Source organism: Pristiophorus japonicus, unplaced genomic scaffold, assembly GCF_044704955.1.
Source record: "Pristiophorus japonicus isolate sPriJap1 unplaced genomic scaffold, sPriJap1.hap1 HAP1_SCAFFOLD_147, whole genome shotgun sequence".
In the NCBI taxonomy this organism is placed as follows: domain Eukaryota; kingdom Metazoa; phylum Chordata; class Chondrichthyes; family Pristiophoridae; genus Pristiophorus; species Pristiophorus japonicus.
In genome coordinates, this window is record NW_027251144.1 from 256429 (window position 1) to 269723 (window position 13295).

At 46.8% G+C, this 13295-nt stretch overlaps 2 non-coding genes across 2 annotated transcripts; both read right to left on the reverse strand.

Annotated features, from left to right (window-relative positions):
- Positions 1-1485: 1485 nt before the first annotated feature.
- On the reverse strand, positions 1486-1568 carry trnal-cag (transfer RNA leucine (anticodon CAG)). The gene has a single exon. It is a non-coding gene; the product is annotated as a tRNA-Leu (tRNA).
- An 11450-nt stretch (positions 1569-13018) lies between these two features.
- trnaw-cca (transfer RNA tryptophan (anticodon CCA)) lies at positions 13019-13090 on the reverse strand. Its single transcript has one exon. It is a non-coding gene; the product is annotated as a tRNA-Trp (tRNA).
- Between the last annotated feature and the right edge of the window lie 205 nt (positions 13091-13295).

The following is a 13295-nucleotide window of genomic DNA, read 5'->3' on the forward strand; positions in this document are numbered from 1 at the left end:
TTCGTTCATTTAATATTTCTCCTCTTTACTTATTGCAGTTATATAATTTCCCATACATTATTCCACCGTCATGTCCATCTGCCCTGTGTCCCTGGTAAATACAGAGGCAAAGTAATTATTTCATATTTTATGTAATTTTTCCATCGCTTCATGTGATTTAATATTGTTCATCGATTTGTGGCCCTATTCCCATCCGACATTCTTTTTTAAATGAATGTGCCTGTAGAAAGTTAGATGAGCGATTATTTTATCAGCCACCTAATAGTGGGAAGGATAAAGAGGTGTAAATTTAGGTAAAATGCAGAAAGATTCAAGATCTGTCGTGATAATGTGGGACTTCAACGTAAACTGGGAAAATAACCATGCAAAGGGAAAATGCAGGGGAGGATTTCCTGAAATCTGTATTCGAACTTTCTCCATCAGTATGTTTCCAGCACGATGGGGAAGAAAGCAGTTCTGGATCTCGGAAATGGATTAAGTAGAGCATGTTTCTGTGGAGGAGCATTGAGGAAACAGTGATCACAATATCATTAGGTTTAGAGTAGTTATGGAAAAGGAGAAGGTATAATCATGTGTGAAAATACCCAACTGTAGGAGGACTAATTTTTTGAGTTGCAAGGGATCCGGCCCAGGTAGATTGAAACCAAAGATTTCTCAGTAAAACAGTAAATGCACATTGGGAGACATTCAAAAAGGAGATAGATCGGGTAACGACTAGACACGTTCTCATGCAGGGTGCAGAAATAGCATGATAGCTAGCTACAGCTCGGTGGATGAATGAAGATCAACTAAAACACAAAAACGGAAGCTTGTGATAAACTTCAGGCTCATATTTCAGTAGAGAAACAAGCAGAATACAGAATGTACAGAGAAGGACTATCAAAGGAGGAGGAAGTAGAATCAGCAGAAAAACAGGATATTCGCCCATAGTACTTATCTGAGGAAGGACACACTTGCCTTGGAGGTGGTGCAACAGAGGTTCAACAGATTGATTCCTGGGATGAGAGGGCTGTCCTATGATGAGATATTGTGTAGAATATGCCAATTCACTCTGGGGTTTCGAAGAATGTTGCTTTCACAGGAAAACATCATTAATGAACCCATTTTCTTCTTTTGCACAATGAAAGAAATGCGAACTGAGGGAGAGCTGATAATTTAATCATCTGTTCTGTGCTCTGCATAAGAACACAAGAACCAGGAGCAGGAGTCCGCTATTTGGCCCTTCGAGCCTGCCTTCTTTTGCACTGAAACAAGTTATAACCGTGAGTTTAAATTAGCAGTGCGGGATATTTATCGGGCACCTTTCAATGCTTCACAAAACCATTCCTTTCGCTACGGCCACCCGGGATCGTTTCCCGGTTTGGGAAGTAACTTTGATATCACCGTTTGTAATTGAAGTGGAGTAATTTTATTATGTTAGATGGATGTCCCAAAGCACTTCAGAGTGGTGTCAAAACAAATGAGTTTGCAATTAAAAACACTGAATGTCAGGAGTGGGATTTTAACCCACGCCTCCCGAGGAGACTGCGACCTGAACGCAGCACCTTGGACCGCTCGGCCATCCTGACTGTTCGATGCTTCAGTTACAAGTTATTACTCGGGAAAGTTTCAGACCAGGCGCTTGTTCAGTGTTGCTGGAAGGGCCAGTTATCGGGATATCCTCTCCCCCGGGGTTTTCCTGAGCCTGTGCTCGGTGCACGGGGAGGTTTGGCCCGGGTCTGAGGTAGCTTGCATCCCAGGGATGAACAATAACCCTCTGAGCTCTGGCACTGGGGACAAGCGAATAATTAATAAGCCGTTTGTGGGTTTCAAATGCAACTTAGATCTGATGGAAGAAACCGATAGTGTTGTTTCGCAGAATGAAAGAAATGCAAAAAGGGACAATCGAAATTTCAATAACTGAACTTTAATAATTTGTGAAACTTTAACCCTTGATGAAGTTTTATCCCCAATCTGATTTTACACACTCTGTATTTGAGTAGATTAGTTTTAAAATGTTCATTGCTCATGCGACAATGTACCCTTAATTGCTTTTGTTCAATTTTATTGCAGACAAGTTTTTGCTTCACAAATAATGTTTCCGCCCAGGCTCGCAACAGAGACCTTTCGCGTGTAAGGCAAACATGATAACCGCTACACTACGGAAACTGCTGCTTAGCTCAGTGCCCAGAGAGAAGTGTTCAGCAACAAGCTGAAATGCTCAATCCCTCTCTCTGCAAAAAGTTCCATTCACAAACAATTCTCTGACCGGAACTGCACCAAACAACAATGTTCTCCTTTCAAAGTAATTAAACTCCCCAATTTCCACATCTACAATTTTAAGGACAAGGACTGAAAGCGCTTTGCGATCAGAAAATTGCCGGAAACCCCTGTGGTTAATGAGAGGGCTTTTGATGGTTGATTTCCGTACACACCTTGTGTTATGTATTTAACCCTTGGCGATCTGTATCACACCACCACCAGAGGGCCGACCTGTTGGAGTCCCAAGTGATTCCAGCATCCATTGGGAGCATGGTATATAAGCACTCTGGAGTCTTATTAAAGGAGCTAATGTCACACTTACTCATTGTTCACAGTACTCAGTTTCATTCTTTATTATGAGCGTATCAATTGGCGACGAGACAATGAACAACCACGCGAAAATGCAAGTAACAGTTGGTATAACTTGATAACAGCACAGCTGGCAATGGTGGCGGAATATATTCGTGCAGCCAAAACGCACAATGACAACCTGGAAATGCACGGCACCGAATCCTCAGGGAAAAACAATTAAAGGCTTTGTCCCTGAATGGGCTACGATCCACCAACCTTGCAGTTAAAAGCTGAACGCACTGATCCATTGCACCACAGAGACTGATAGATGCACATATTGCAAAACATCCCTGTGATATCTTCACAGAGCACAGCACACACAGCTTCCTAACATGCAGGCTGCTCTCTCGGAACTCTCCGGAAAGAGCCTGTTCTGTTTAATGATTAACTGTACAGTTTCAGTACACAATACGTCCACATCCACAGTGTGGAGCTACAAGCATTACATGCTTCCAAACATTAAAATCCCAAACAAGGGTGTCAGTCAGTTAAATCTTCAGATTGATCTGACCGGGATGGAACTTGTTCACTCTCAGTTGTACTTTTCCCAAATAAAGGGTGGGACATTCATTGTGGATGTGTGGAAGCAGTCTGGTCCCGCAAACTGCAGAAACTTCAATGTCACCACCAACCAGCTCTCCCACAACCGGTGTGATCTATCTTCCAGCCTTCCGGTGCCTTGTCTGTGACGAAGTATTCTGACTGTCCCGAAGCCGGTATCCTTTGTCATCAATCGGGTTTTAAGTTGTTTCGGTAATTTTTACCAGCTGGACAGTCGAGGCACAAATTGTAGAGTGGAAAACTTGCGTGGACCCCGGTTTTCTAGTGGTTGATTTTCCTGGTTGTGTCCGTCGGTCGCGGTGGTCCGGTTGATGCCTGTTACCAAGTCAGTTGGTATTGATGTTCCACTGATTGGTTTTTTGAAGTTCTTTTCTCCGATGTCGTGATGTCTCTTCTTGTGTTTTCTCGCCGTGTGCTCTCGATCTTGATCTTGTTGTTCCAAAGTAATGGTCAGAAAAATAGATTGCTCTTGGCACGATAGGCTCCCAGTTATACTCTGAGAGGCTGCTTAATCTTCGTGCCAAATTTAATGTTTCTTTTGTTTAAGTTTTGCTGCCCATTGATTTTAAGTGGTCTTCTTTGTATAAGTTTTGGCAGACTAGCTAACTGAGACTTGATTAAATGTTTTAATCTGGTGTTGATAGATTTTGGGATGGTGATACTCCTTCTTTATGAACTGATGAACTCTTGTCCATTGTAATAGCACTGCTTTGGCTTCGGGAAGTCTGGGCTGAGCCAGATATTTCCATACATGTTGAAAAGGTGTTGGAATATGGATGTGATATTTGGGTCCTGTGGGTGGGGTGGATAATGTTTCTTCCGTGGTCGATTGTTTAAATGCTAATGTTTTCTGGGAGCCTGATTACGGTTAAACAGCTCCCCAAGACAAACTGATTAGCTACAATATCCAAACTCTAAATCCCACCCTTCTGTCACTGCAGCTTTTCCCCACAGGCCCAAACATGCCTTTTAAAATCCCAAACTTGGTTAAGAATTGTAGATTTCCTCCATATGCTTTTTAGAATCCCAAACTTTATGTTTAATAGTCCTAAATCGAATTTCTTTTTCAGTGAGTCCAAACACTGGGGGGTTTCCATGAATTTTGGAATCTACATTGGCAGTCCCTTGGAATCGAGGAAGACTTGCTTCCACTCCTAAAGTGAGTTCTTTGGTGGCTGAACAGTCCTATACGAGAGCCACAGACCCTATCACAGGTGGGACAGATAGTCGTTGAGGGAAGGGATGGGTGGGACAGGTCCTGCTGTCTAAACTTGATTTCTGCATGCACTCGGCGATGAGACTCGAGGTGCTCAGCGCCCTCTCGGATGCACTTTCTCCAGAAGGGTGATCTTGGGTCAGGGACTCCTGGGTGTCAGTGGGGATGTTGCACTTTATCAGGGAGGCTTTGAGTGTGTCCTTGTAGAGTTTCTGCTGCCCACTTTGGCTCGTTTGCCATGAAGGAGTTCCGAGTAGAGTACTTGCTTTGGGAGTCTCGTGTCTGGCATGCGGACTATGTGGCCTGCCCAGCGGAGCTGATCGAGTGTGGTCAGTGCTTCAAAGCTGGGGATGTTAGCCTGAATAAGGCTGTTGATGTTGGTGCATCTGTCCTCCCAGGGGATTTGTAGGATCTTGCGGAGACATCGTTGGTGATATTTCTTCAGCAACTTGAGGTGTCGACTGTACATGGTCCATGTCTCTGAGCCTTACAGGAGGGCAGGTATTACTACAGCCCTGTAGACCATGAGCCTGGTGACAGTTTTGAGGGCCTGGTCTTCAAACACTCTTTTCCTCAGGCGGCCGAAGGCTGCACTGGCGCAAGGAGGCCGTGTTGAATCTCGTCATCGATGCCTGCTCTTGTTGATAGGAGGCTCCCGAGATATGGGAAGTGGTCCATGGTGTCCAGGGCCGCGCCGTGGATCTTGATGACTGGGGGGTAGTGCTGTGCGGTGAGGACAGGCTGGTGGAGGACCTTTGTCTTACGGATGTTTCGCGTAAGGCCCATGCTTTCATACGCCTCAGTAAATACGTCGACTATGTCCTGGAATTCAGCCTCTGCATGTGCGCGGACGCAGGCCTTGGTGAGGCCTCACCTGGAATATTGTGTACAGTTTTGGTCTCCGAATCTGAGGAAGGACATTCTTGCTATTGAGGGAGTGCAGCGAAGGTTCACCAGACTGATTCCCGGGAGGGCAGGACTGACATGTAAAGAAAGACTGGATCAACTAGAATTTTCTTCACTGGAATTTAGAAGAATGAGAAGGGATCGCAGAGAAACATATACAGGTCTGATGGGATTGGACAGGTTAGAGGCAGGAAGGATGTTCCCGATGTTGGGGAAGTCCAGAACCAGGGGTCACAGACGAAGGACAAGGGGTAAGCCATTTAGGACCGAGATGAGGAGAAACTTCTTCACGCAGAGAATTCTGAACCTGTGGAATTTTCTACCACAGAAAGTTGTTGAGGCCAATTCGTTAGATATATTCAAAAGGGAGTTAAATGTGACCATTACGGCTAAAGGTATCAAGGTTATGGAGAGAAAGCAGGAAAGGGGTACTGAGGTGAATGATCAGTCATGATCATATTGAATGGTGGTGCAGGCTCGAAGGGCCGAATGGCCTACTCCTGCATCTGTTTTCTTTGTTTTTATGTTTCTTTGTTTCTATGCAAAGCACAGAAAAAAATGGTTGAAGTATCGACTCTGCCTCAGTTAGCATTTCTTTCATTCTGCAAAAGAAGGTGACGGGTTAATTAATGATGCAATCCCGTGAAAGCAACACAAAAGTTGAACAAAAAAACATACGGTGACTGGCAGGTGACCGCTGCTTCTGACACCCGGTGGGAATGGGCGGGGATTTTAAAGCCCCTTGTATTGTGAAACCTTCATGTAGTCAAACATTTCCGATGTGCTGTATCGAACTCGTGGCGTAACGGTAGTGCGTCTGACCCCAGATCACGTCGAGGTCACTGTTCTTCAGGGTAATTCGGGAATTAATATTTTCTTTGCTGTTTGGCAATAACCAGACCCTTACTCCAAGGTCTGTCTCACTGTTTCCCCGGTGTCAGGCAGAGATACACCTGCTGCCCTCATTTATTTCATGTGACAGGACACAAAAGTTCAAAGTAAACCTGTAGTTGGCCACATATTCCCCTAAATAGTCAGGATGGCCGAGCGGTCCAAGGTTCAGTGTTTAGGTCGCAGTCTCCTCTGGAGGTGTGGGTTCACCTCACACTTCTGACACTTCCTGTTTTTAATCATTAAGTGAAACTCATTGTTTGACACCACGACCAACGCCTAAAAAGTGGGATTTTGCAGTCCACCTGCTCGCTTAACACTTCCGTCTGACCTGGTGCTGAAAGTGGAGATGTTTGCGCAGTGTAGCGGTTAACATGTTCGCCTCACATGTGAAAGCTCACCAGGCGGGATTATTTTCTGGAACTTTCTCCTCATGCATGCTCAGGGGCGAGTTTGTTCTCCTGTGAAATGTCATAAGATCATAAGCATGTGAGGATTAGGGGCCGGAGTCGGCCATTCGGCCCCTCGAGCCTGGTCCACCATTCAAGAAGATCCTGGCAGTTCCTCGACAGCAAGTTTAAACATCTGAGGCGAAGCTGCAACCAACGACAAAAAGGTGCATTTTGCAGAAGCCCAGCTAAATCAGTCAGTAGATCATGAGATTCTAAATCTCAGGGTCAGAGGTGCGAGCCCACGTTTGGTGATTATTTTTCATCGAATTATATAATCAGAAGTTTACAGCACGGAAGGAGGCCATTTCGGCCCATCGTGACCGTGCCGGCCAATAACAGGCTCTCCAGCCTAATCCCACTTTCCAGCTCTCGGTCCATAACCCTGCAGGTTACGACACTTCAGGTGCACATCCAAGCACTTTTTAAATGTGGTGAGAGTTTCTGCCTCTCCCACCCTTTCAGGCAGTGAGTTCCAGACCTCCACAACCCTCTGCGTGAAGAAATTTCCCCTCAAATCCCCCCTACACTTTCTACCAATGACTCAAAATTTATGCCCCATGGTTGTTGACCCCTCTGCTAAGGGAAATGGGCCCATTCTGTCCACTATATCAAGGCCCCTCATAATTGTATACACTTCAATGATGCCTCCCCTCAGCCCACTTTGTTCCAAGAAAAACAACCCCAGCCTATCCAATCTGTCCTCATAGCTAAGATTCTCCACTCCCGATAACATCCTCGAAATCTCCTCTGCAAGTCTCCAGTGCAATCACAGTCTTCTTCCTGTAAAGTGGTGACGAGAACTGCACGCAGTACTCCAGCTGTGGCCTAACCAGTGTTTTATATTCAAGCATAATCCACCTGCTCTCTTATTCTAGGCCTCGGCTAATAAAGGCCAGCATTCTGTATGCCTTCTTAACCAGCTAATCCACCTTGCCTACTACCTTAAGGGATCTGTGGACATGCACTCCCAGGTCGCTTTGTTCCTCTACAATTCTCAATGTCCTACCATTTAATGTTTAATCTCTTTCTATTGTGTCTGTAAGCACTCAAGTAATGACTCCATGAGGCAAGGTATTGTACTTGAACTGTGGTGACCTTAGTCCATTTATTGCAGCTCCTGAGTGAGGGGACATTATGGTGAGCTCCGTTTTATACCTAGTTACCTGTCGTGTACCGGCGACCACAAGATCTCCACCAGTTGCACCCTCTGGTGGCACAGGCATCGTATATACAGTGTGAAGATACATCCAGTAGTCTTATGTAACTGTACATTGTGTGTACAGGGAGTATACTTATATTAAACAGACACAACATCACTCTCCCCAAAGTCTTGTGCCACTGGCCTTTGCATTGTGTGCTCTGGCCCGAGACTTGAGTGCCCAAAGCCCTTGCACCTTGTCTATGCTTTGGCTTGGTTCTCTCCCTGTGGATCCCCAAGTCCTTATTGCCACGACATTGGGAAATGTTCAGCAGTGGATGGTTGGAGGTTGCAGTGGGGGTTGTGTGGGATCTGGGTGTGATCCATGTGTGTCCATGGCTACATACGTCCATTCCCCCCACGGCACCCACCCCCCCCCCCATACATAGACCATGTGTGTGGCTCAACACCTGCATGTGCAGACCTGTACAGACAGAAAGAACAAAAAAACATCGGATTAGTTACATCACTGTTTCGGTTCTACAGTAGTGGAACAAGTACATTTTACAGGTAAGGTACATATGTGGTATCACAGTCTTGCCCCTGGGTTGTGTAGGTGCAGGTGGGTGAGGACACTAGTTCCAGAGTAACCAGACTGTGTCCAGGTTGTCTGATGGCGGCGCTGTGTCCCCTGCCAGCTGGGTGGGCTCAGATCGCTCACCTGGCTGAATCTCAGAGCCTTTGCCGTTGCCTAGTGATGGGCAGAGCCACAGGAGTGTGTGGCATCCCTGTCCTCCTTTGAAGGGTGCGGTGTCTCCCTGCTGCTCTTCAGCGATAGTGGGAGCCTGGTCATCCCAGGTCCCGTTGGGAGGGCAGGAGGGTGATATCCGCTCGCTCCCAGTACTGGCCCTGGTGGCCAGAGAGGTGGAGCCGATCGGGGGCAGGGTACCGGTCGTGGTGCCTTTACCGTCCGCTGATCACTGGCCCTGCAGCTGGTATGCTCCCTCTGTGTGTGGCCACACTTCCTGGGGTATCACATTGGTCCCTGAGGGGCAGACTACATGGTCGCGGGACCTGGGTGCTGACGGGAGGTTGCCCTTGGTTTTGTCGGCATGCTTGTAAATCCCAGCATCGCACGTCATCACTTGGTTTACTCTCACAATACATTGGTTCTGACCGCAATTGCCCGACTTATCATGATTCGTTACATTTGCAAACTTGAAATTGTCAGTTACATCTTTTACATTTGTATCACCATCATCGCTGTATAAAGAGTGGAACTGTCCCTTAAATTGTGATGGGTTGCCGGTCTCCTTTAAGAAGGTCTTTCAATCTTTACCCCAATCCGGTTCGCCGTTCGGTATCACGTGTTGCTCCCTTGTGGTCTGGCTGCCGCCATCTTGACTTCAGGCCCTTCATCTCGTGGTCCAGACGTCATCTTCTTTCTCTCCATGAGGTAGGCTGCGGTGATCATTTTCTTCCCAGGCTCTGCCACGGAAGACAGGAAGTTATCTTCTGCGTGAATTTTCTTCTCCGGAGTCCTGCCACTGGAGCCTGGAAGGTGAGGTCTGGTTGTTTGGGCTGGATCATCTCGCCGTTGGGTTGAGCGGTGTGTGTCGTCGCCTCACAGTCGAGTTGGGCGGTTGGTTTTTCAGGTGTTGTGCTAGATCCAACTTCGGGGCCATGGGGGATGTCGATCGCTGGAGGTTGGAGCTATTCCAAGCTCCAAGTGATCTTTTTCATCCATCTTCTTCCTAATAGCTTTGGACCATCCCCAGCAACGATCCACAAATGTAACCTGTGCATCTCGCCGCCATGGGACACCTGGACATCCACGCTGCCAACGACTGGGATGTATCGTTTGTGTAGGTGAGCAGTTTCACTTCGATCGGGATCATTTTAGGTCGTTCGATTGGATTGTCCCAGAGTTTCTCAAAGGCTGCCTGATTCATCAGTGACTGGCTCGCCCCTGTGTCCACCTCCATCGTGACTGGAACATAGTTGACTTCAACTTCCATTTTCACCGGGGAACTCTCGGTGGTGCAGGTTAACACTACGTACACCTCATTGTCGCTGGACTCCGGATGATCAGGCAACTCTTCATCGACTCGCTGAGTATGATTTCTCTTGCATATTCGCTGGAGGTGGCCCTTCATGTTACAGCCTTTGCAAGTATAGTCTTTATAGCGGCACTGGTGGGCCCTGTGATTTCTTCCACAGCGCCAGCATGGGGTTGGCCGGTTGGCCACATGTGGCGGACTCAGGATTGTGGGACTCGGGGTTCTGTTCTCTCTTCCCTGAGAGAGACTGCTAGCAGCAGCCCTGCCTTTAAAAGGCACCTTTCGGTTCACAGTACTTGCCGGGTTAGAGTCCTGTGGGTGAGACATCCACTTGGAATCGCAGGCCGAGATCATGAACGCCTGGCTCACGTTAATTGCCTTCTGCAGGGTGACCGTGGTGTCCGCAGAGAGCAGCCTGTGGAGAAGGCCCTTGTGACCGATTCCAATAACAAAGATGTCCCTTAGTGGTGAGGTGAGGTGATCACTAAATTCACATGGTGCAGCCAATCGTCTCAGGTCTGCAGCATATTTTGCGATTTCTTGGCCTTCGGATCCACCGGTGGGGAGAGAACCGGTGTCTGGCTGTGAGGATGCTCTCTTTAGGTTTGAGCTGTTTCTGTATCAGCGTTATGAGCTCAAGATATGTTATTGTCTTCTCTGGGACTAGCAGGTCCCTGACAAGGCCATAGACGGTGGGCCCACAAATACTGAGCAGGATAGCTCTGCACTTATCAGCCAGCGAGGTCGGGTCGTCTCCCCCCATGTCATTTGCAATAAAGAAGTGTTCAAGCCTTTCCACAAAGGCCTTCCAATCTTCCCCATCGGCGAATTGTTCAAACGTGCCAAGGTTAGCCATTGTCACATGGAAATTCGTATTCTCGTCACCAGTTATTGTGTCTGTAAGCACTCTAGTAATGACTCCACGAGGTAAGGTATTGTACTTGAACTGTGGTGACCTTAGTTCACTTATTGCAGCTCCTGAGTGAGGGTACAGTTCTGTGAGCTCCCTTTTATACCTGGTTACCTGTTGTGTACAGGTGACCCCGAGGTCTCCACCAGTTGCACCCTCTGGTGATATACGCATAGTGCATACAGTGTGAAGATACATCCAGTAGTCTTATGTAACTGTACATTGAGTGTACAGGGTGTATACTTATTTTATACATGCACAACAAAGATCATCGGTTAATTAATGGTGTTTTCCCGTGAAAGCAGGATAAAATTTATCAATGATTTAATTTCTGCATTTGGAAAGACATGGGTTAATCACGGATAGTCAGCATGGGTTTGTTCAGGGAAGGTTTTGTCTGACTAACTTGATAAAATTTTTTGAGGAGGTAACCAAGTGGATCGATGAGGGCAGTGCGCATGATGTAGTGTATAAGGATTTTTGCAAAGCTTTCCCCAAGTTCCCACATGGAAGACTGGTCACGAAAGTAAAAGCCCATGGGATCCAGGGCAAAGTGGCAAGTTGGATCCAAAATTGGCTCAGAGGCAGGAAGCAAATGGTAATGTTTGATGGGAGTGTTTGGGACTGGAAGAATGGTTCCAGTGGGGTTCCACAGGGCTCAGTGCTTGGTCCCTGACTTTTAGTGGTAACATCAATGATCTAAACTTAAATATAGGAGGTATGATTAAAACGTTTTCAGGTGACACTAATTTAATCCAGAGAAGTGTGAGGCTGTGCATTTGGGGAGGGCAAACAAGGAAAGAAACACACATTAAATGGTCGGACATTGAGAAGTGTGGAAGAACAAAGGGACCTTGAAGTGCATGTCCACAGATCCCTGAGGGTAGCAGGCCAGTTGGATAAGGTGGGTAAGAAGACGCACGGAATGCTTACCTTTATTGGCTGAGGCATGGGATAGAAGAGCAGGTTGGTTATGCTTGAAATGTATCAAACACTGGTTCGGCCACAGCTGGAGTATTGCATGTAGTTCTGGTCACCATATTACAGTAATTATGTGATTGTACGAGAGGGTACAGAGGAGATTTACGAGGATGTTGCCAGGTTTGGAGAATCTTAGCTGTGAGGACAGATTGGATCGGCTGGGTTTGTTTTCATTGGAACAGAGGAGGCTGAGGGGAGACAACATTGAGATGATTAAATTATGAGGGGCGTAGATATAGTGGATAGCAGAGGGGTCAACAATCAGGGGGCATATATTGAATGTAATTGGTAGAAGGTTTAAGGAGGATTTGAAGGTAAAATTCTTCATGCAGAGGTTTGTGGGGGTCAGGAACTCGCTGCCTGAAAGAATGGCGGAGGTAGATACCGCAAGTAAAAAGTATTTGGATGTGCATCTGAAGTGCCGTAACCTGCAGGGTTATGGACCCAGAGCTGGAAAGTGGGATGAAGCTGGATCGCCTCTTGTTGGCCGGGGTGGAAGTGATTGGCCAAAATGGCCTCCTTATGTGCTGCAAACTTCTCTCAATCGATAATTCTATGAAAAATGTAAATGTCCAATGTGGGTGTCGAAACCACGACCCTGAGATTAAAAGTCTTATGTTTTAATGACTGAGCTCGCCAGGCTTCTGCCAAACATACCGTTCTCTCACTGATTGCAGACAGGCGCCTGTTGGCTCTGCCCCAGATGTTTAAACTTGCTGTCGAGGAACTGCCAGGATCTTCTTGAATGGTGGACCAGGCTCGAGGGGCCGAATGGCCTATTCCGGTCCCTAATTCTTACATGCTTATCATCTTATGAACTTTTCACAGGAGAACAAACTCGCCCCTGAGCATGCATGAGGAGAAAGCTCCAGAAAATATTCCCGTCTGGTGAGCTTTCTCGTGTGAAGCGAACGTGTTCACCGCGACACTGCGGAAACATCTCCACTTTCAGCACCAGGTCAGACGGAAATGTTAAGCGAGCAGGTGAACTGCTGAATCCCAGTTTTAAGGAGTTGGTCGTGGTGTCAAACAATGAGTTTCGCTTAATGATTAAAAATAATAAATGTCAGAAGTTGGATTCAAACCCACACCTCCAGAGAAAACTGCGATCTAATCACAGCACCTTAGACCGCTCGGCGGTGTGTGTGGCCATCTGCAAGTTGATTTTGAACTGTTGTGTCCTGTCACATGAATTAAATGAGGGCAGCAGGCGTATCTCTGCCTGACACCGGGGAAACAGTGAGACAGACCTTGGAAGAAGGATCTGGTTATTGCCAAACAGCAAAGAAAATATTAATTCTGAAAGAACAGTGACCCCGACGTGATTTGAACACGCAACCTTCTGATCTGGAGTCAGACACGCTACCGTTGCGCCACGAGGCCTACACAATGTGTTTGAGATGTTCCTCTATATGAAGCTTTCACAATACAAGGGGCTTTAAATTCCCCGCCCATTCCCACCAGGTGTCAGAAGCAACGCTCACCTGCCAGTCACCGTATGTTTTTTTCTTAAACATTTGTGTTGCGTTTATGGAAAAGCATCATTAATTAACCCGTCACCTTCTTTTGCACAATGAAAGAAATGCTA